The following is a 7,202-nucleotide window of genomic DNA, read 5'->3' on the forward strand; positions in this document are numbered from 1 at the left end:
GGATTTATGTGTACTCTCATGCCCAGAGAGAGAGGCCTGTTCCTGGATAGGGAGTTAGGCCTTTAGGTCTGAAGGTCAATAGTTCCACTGTCCTTAAGGGGGGCAGAGCAGTCAGCCTCTGTGGAGGTGAGCTGCTCTGTCCCCCTTTTTTTTTGGCCTAATTCCCCAATCACCATACAAAGAGTTGGACATAGTGCAATTTCTGTGATTTATTTACCATCCATTTTGGGTTACCAGATGCACGTTTTCAATCACCAGGTGCACAACAATGTGTATCCATCAGAATAGTTTAAACAGTCCATAAAGCACTCAGGACGGGCGCCCATGGATAGAGGGCCATGGATAGATGCCCACTATCATAGTCCCATAGTGGGTATTAATATCAGAATGACCGACAAGTGCATTTAGGACAGTCTTTTTATTTTTAGGTTACCAGGTGCCTACCTTGAACCACCTTACGAGGTGACTACTTTAAATTAGGATATTATTTTTAGGTTACCAGTTGCACGTCTATTTATGTTTTAATGCCAAAATCGGTAATTTTCATAAAATGATTAAAAATACTTCCCGAGGGGCTAGAGGTCCCAAATTTCGTCTCATACCCTCTCTCTCAATGGGCAACAAGTAGAGCATGTCAAAAACAAATTGCCCTAACAGGCACCTATGTTTCCTGTAACATTCACTATTTTCCAAAAACTTAAAACACGATTTTCTATTCAAATTTTTTATACAAAAATGGTTTTAATTACATGTACATTATCGTCTATGTGTGCCCTTTAGTTAAAAAAAAACCCCATCCAGATTGGACTTGTACTTTTTGATTTATTCACGTTTTGGTGTTTCAGCATATAGCCCAAGATGGCGTCCAACAAAGGTCAAATAAGGTTTTGAGGCCAGATAGAGGCATATAACCTGGTTAGTGGTGTTTGGCCTTTAGGCTTGTATGTCCCTTCATCCCATGAGAGAGAGTTTAGCCTTTTAAGCCTCTCTGTGTCCTCTCATTCCCAGAAAAAGTCATTTTACCGGTTAGGTCAAATAAGGCCTTGAGGCCTGTTTGTGACCTCTGATGCCCAGATAGAGGCATATAACCTGGTTAGGGGTGTTTGGCCTTTAGGCCTGTATGTCCCTTCATCCCATGAGAGAGAGTTTAGCCTTTTAAGCCTCTCTGTGTCCTCTCATTCCCAGAAAAAGTCATTTTACCGGTTAGGTCAAATAAGGCCTTGAGGCCTGTTTGTGACCTCTGATGCCCAGATAGAGGCATATAACCTGGTTAGGGGTGTTTGGCCTTTAGGCCTGTATGTCCCTTCATCCCATGAGAGAGAGTTTAACTTTTTAAGCCTCTCTGTGTCTTCTTATTCATAATCTTTTAATTTTTGGGTTACCGCTTGTATAGCAATCAGTATCCATCGTGAAATTTCAAAGTGTCCATAATGCACTCAGGTCGCCCCCGACAGAGAGAGGGCCGTAGTAGGGTGTTTCCATAGCGGGCATTAATATCAGAATGACCCTTAAATGCATTTAGGACCATATTTGAATTTTTGGGTTACCAGATGCACGTTTTCAATCACCAGGTGCACGGTTTCAATCACCAGGTGCACGGCTCTATTTCCTCCTCCAGCACTTGTCAAACAGTCCATAAAGCACCCAGGACGGCCCTGAGTGAAAGAGGGCCGTAGTAGGGTGCTCCTATAGCGGGCATTAAAATCAGAATGACCGTTAAATGCATTTATGACCATATTTGTGTTTTTGGGTTACCAGATGCACGGTTTCAATCACCAGGTGCACGGCTCTATTTCCTCCTCCAGCACTTGTCAAACAGTCCATAAAGCACCCAGGACGGCCCTGAGTGAAAGAGGGCCGTAGTAGGGTGCTCCTATAGCGGGCATTAAAATCAGAATGACCGTTAAATGCATTTATGACCATATTTGTGTTTTTGGGTTACCAGATGCACGGTTTCAATCACCAGGTGCACGGCTCTATTTCCTCCTCCAGCACTTGTCAAACAGTCCATAAAGCACCCAGGACGGCCCTGAGTGAAAGAGGGCCGTAGTAGGGTGCTCCTATAGCGGGCATTAAAATCAGAATGACCGTTAAATGCATTTATGACCATATTTGTGTTTTTGGGTTACCGCTTGTATAGCAATCAGTATCCATCGTGAAATTTCAAAGTGTCCATAATGCACTCAGGTCGCCCCCGACAGAGAGAGGGCCGTAGTAGGGTGTTTCCATAGCGGGCATTAATATCAGAATGACCCTTAAATGCATTTAGGACCATATTTGAATTTTTGGGTTACCAGATGCACGTTTTCAATCACCAGGTGCACGGTTTCAATCACCAGGTGCACGGCTCTATTTCCTCCTCCAGCACTTGTCAAACAGTCCATAAAGCACCCAGGACGGCCCTGAGTGAAAGAGGGCCGTAGTAGGGTGCTCCTATAGCGGGCATTAAAATCAGAATGACCGTTAAATGCATTTATGACCATATTTGTGTTTTTGGGTTACCAGATGCACGGTTTCAATCACCAGGTGCACGGCTCTATTTCCTCCTCCAGCACTTGTCAAACAGTCCATAAAGCACCCAGGACGGCCCTGAGTGAAAGAGGGCCGTAGTAGGGTGCTCCTATAGCGGGCATTAAAATCAGAATGACCGTTAAATGCATTTATGACCATATTTGTGTTTTTGGGTTACCAGATGCACGGTTTCAATCACCAGGTGCACGGCTCTATTTCCTCCTCCAGCACTTGTCAAACAGTCCATAAAGCACCCAGGACGGCCCTGAGTGAAAGAGGGCCGTAGTAGGGTGCTCCTATAGCGGGCATTAAAATCAGAATGACCGTTAAATGCATTTATGACCATATTTGTGTTTTTGGGTTACCGCTTGTATAGCAATCAGTATCCATCGTGAAATTTCAAAGTGTCCATAATGCACTCAGGTCGCCCCCGACAGAGAGAGGGCCGTAGTAGGGTGTTTCCATAGCGGGCATTAATATCAGAATGACCCTTAAATGCATTTAGGACCATATTTGAATTTTTGGGTTACCAGATGCACGTTTTCAATCACCAGGTGCACGGTTTCAATCACCAGGTGCACGGCTCTATTTCCTCCTCCAGCACTTGTCAAACAGTCCATAAAGCACCCAGGACGGCCCTGAGTGAAAGAGGGCCGTAGTAGGGTGCTCCTATAGCGGGCATTAAAATCAGAATGACCGTTAAATGCATTTATGACCATATTTGTGTTTTTGGGTTACCAGATGCACGGTTTCAATCACCAGGTGCACGGCTCTATTTCCTCCTCCAGCACTTGTCAAACAGTCCATAAAGCACCCAGGACGGCCCTGAGTGAAAGAGGGCCGTAGTAGGGTGCTCCTATAGCGGGCATTAAAATCAGAATGACCGTTAAATGCATTTATGACCATATTTGTGTTTTTGGGTTACCGCTTGTATAGCAATCAGTATCCATCGTGAAATTTCAAAGTGTCCATAATGCACTCAGGTCGCCCCCGACAGAGAGAGGGCCGTAGTAGGGTGTTTCCATAGCGGGCATTAATATCAGAATGACCCTTAAATGCATTTAGGACCATATTTGAATTTTTGGGTTACCAGATGCACGTTTTCAATCACCAGGTGCACGGTTTCAATCACCAGGTGCACGGCTCTATTTCCTCCTCCAGCACTTGTCAAACAGTCCATAAAGCACCCAGGACGGCCCTGAGTGAAAGAGGGCCGTAGTAGGGTGCTCCTATAGCGGGCATTAAAATCAGAATGACCGTTAAATGCATTTATGACCATATTTGTGTTTTTGGGTTACCAGATGCACGGTTTCAATCACCAGGTGCACGGCTCTATTTCCTCCTCCAGCACTTGTCAAACAGTCCATAAAGCACCCAGGACGGCCCTGAGTGAAAGAGGGCCGTAGTAGGGTGCTCCTATAGCGGGCATTAAAATCAGAATGACCGTTAAATGCATTTATGACCATATTTGTGTTTTTGGGTTACCAGATGCACGGTTTCAATCACCAGGTGCACGGCTCTATTTCCTCCTCCAGCACTTGTCAAACAGTCCATAAAGCACCCAGGACGGCCCTGAGTGAAAGAGGGCCGTAGTAGGGTGCTCCTATAGCGGGCATTAAAATCAGAATGACCGTTAAATGCATTTATGACCATATTTGTGTTTTTGGGTTACCGCTTGTATAGCAATCAGTATCCATCGTGAAATTTCAAAGTGTCCATAATGCACTCAGGTCGCCCCCGACAGAGAGAGGGCCGTAGTAGGGTGTTTCCATAGCGGGCATTAATATCAGAATGACCCTTAAATGCATTTAGGACCATATTTGAATTTTTGGGTTACCAGATGCACGTTTTCAATCACCAGGTGCACGGTTTCAATCACCAGGTGCACGGCTCTATTTCCTCCTCCAGCACTTGTCAAACAGTCCATAAAGCACCCAGGACGGCCCTGAGTGAAAGAGGGCCGTAGTAGGGTGCTCCTATAGCGGGCATTAAAATCAGAATGACCGTTAAATGCATTTATGACCATATTTGTGTTTTTGGGTTACCAGATGCACGGTTTCAATCACCAGGTGCACGGCTCTATTTCCTCCTCCAGCACTTGTCAAACAGTCCATAAAGCACCCAGGACGGCCCTGAGTGAAAGAGGGCCGTAGTAGGGTGCTCCTATAGCGGGCATTAAAATCAGAATGACCGTTAAATGCATTTATGACCATATTTGTGTTTTTGGGTTACCGCTTGTATAGCAATCAGTATCCATCGTGAAATTTCAAAGTGTCCATAATGCACTCAGGTCGCCCCCGACAGAGAGAGGGCCGTAGTAGGGTGTTTCCATAGCGGGCATTAATATCAGAATGACCCTTAAATGCATTTAGGACCATATTTGAATTTTTGGGTTACCAGATGCACGTTTTCAATCACCAGGTGCACGGTTTCAATCACCAGGTGCACGGCTCTATTTCCTCCTCCAGCACTTGTCAAACAGTCCATAAAGCACCCAGGACGGCCCTGAGTGAAAGAGGGCCGTAGTAGGGTGCTCCTATAGCGGGCATTAAAATCAGAATGACCGTTAAATGCATTTATGACCATATTTGTGTTTTTGGGTTACCAGATGCACGGTTTCAATCACCAGGTGCACGGCTCTATTCCTCCTCCAGCACTTGTCAAACAGTCCATAAAGCACCCAGGACGGCCCTGAGTGAAAGAGGGCCGTAGTAGGGTGCTCCTATAGCGGGCATTAAAATCAGAATGACCGTTAAATGCATTTATGACCATATTTGTGTTTTTGGGTTACCAGATGCACGGTTTCAATCACCAGGTGCACGGCTCTATTTCCTCCTCCAGCACTTGTCAAACAGTCCATAAAGCACCCAGGACGGCCCTGAGTGAAAGAGGGCCGTAGTAGGGTGCTCCTATAGCGGGCATTAAAATCAGAATGACCGTTAAATGCATTTATGACCATATTTGAATTTTTGGGTTACCAGATGCTTGTATCAGCATGCAGTCAATCCATGCACGGCTCTAAATTTCAAAGTGTCCATAAAGCACCCAGGACGGCCCTGAGTGAAAGAGGGCCGTAGTAGGGTGCTCCTATAGCGGGCATTAATATCAGAATGACCCTTAAATGCATTTAGGACCATATTTGAATTTTTGGGTTACCAGATGCACGTTTTCAATCACCAGGTGCACGGTTTCAATCACCAGGTGCACGGCTCTATTTCCTCCTCCAGCACTTGTCAAACAGTCCATAAAGCACCCAGGACGGCCCTGAGTGAAAGAGGGCCGTAGTAGGGTGCTCCTATAGCGGGCATTAAAATCAGAATGACCGTTAAATGCATTTATGACCATATTTGTGTTTTTGGGTTACCAGATGCACGGTTTCAATCACCAGGTGCACGGCTCTATTTCCTCCTCCAGCACTTGTCAAACAGTCCATAAAGCACCCAGGACGGCCCTGAGTGAAAGAGGGCCGTAGTAGGGTGCTCCTATAGCGGGCATTAAAATCAGAATGACCGTTAAATGCATTTATGACCATATTTGTGTTTTTGGGTTACCAGATGCACGGTTTCAATCACCAGGTGCACGGCTCTATTTCCTCCTCCAGCACTTGTCAAACAGTCCATAAAGCACCCAGGACGGCCCTGAGTGAAAGAGGGCCGTAGTAGGGTGCTCCTATAGCGGGCATTAAAATCAGAATGACCGTTAAATGCATTTATGACCATATTTGTGTTTTTGGGTTACCGCTTGTATAGCAATCAGTATCCATCGTGAAATTTCAAAGTGTCCATAATGCACTCAGGTCGCCCCCGACAGAGAGAGGGCCGTAGTAGGGTGTTTCCATAGCGGGCATTAATATCAGAATGACCCTTAAATGCATTTAGGACCATATTTGAATTTTTGGGTTACCAGATGCACGTTTTCAATCACCAGGTGCACGGTTTCAATCACCAGGTGCACGGCTCTATTTCCTCCTCCAGCACTTGTCAAACAGTCCATAAAGCACCCAGGACGGCCCTGAGTGAAAGAGGGCCGTAGTAGGGTGCTCCTATAGCGGGCATTAAAATCAGAATGACCGTTAAATGCATTTATGACCATATTTGTGTTTTTGGGTTACCAGATGCACGGTTTCAATCACCAGGTGCACGGCTCTATTTCCTCCTCCAGCACTTGTCAAACAGTCCATAAAGCACCCAGGACGGCCCTGAGTGAAAGAGGGCCGTAGTAGGGTGCTCCTATAGCGGGCATTAAAATCAGAATGACCGTTAAATGCATTTATGACCATATTTGTGTTTTTGGGTTACCGCTTGTATAGCAATCAGTATCCATCGTGAAATTTCAAAGTGTCCATAATGCACTCAGGTCGCCCCCGACAGAGAGAGGGCCGTAGTAGGGTGTTTCCATAGCGGGCATTAATATCAGAATGACCCTTAAATGCATTTAGGACCATATTTGAATTTTTGGGTTACCAGATGCACGTTTTCAATCACCAGGTGCACGGTTTCAATCACCAGGTGCACGGCTCTATTTCCTCCTCCAGCACTTGTCAAACAGTCCATAAAGCACCCAGGACGGCCCTGAGTGAAAGAGGGCCGTAGTAGGGTGCTCCTATAGCGGGCATTAAAATCAGAATGACCGTTAAATGCATTTATGACCATATTTGTGTTTTTGGGTTACCAGATGCACGGTTTCAATCA

Source organism: Oncorhynchus kisutch, unplaced genomic scaffold (assembly GCF_002021735.2).
Source record: "Oncorhynchus kisutch isolate 150728-3 unplaced genomic scaffold, Okis_V2 scaffold399, whole genome shotgun sequence".
In the NCBI taxonomy this organism is placed as follows: domain Eukaryota; kingdom Metazoa; phylum Chordata; class Actinopteri; order Salmoniformes; family Salmonidae; genus Oncorhynchus; species Oncorhynchus kisutch.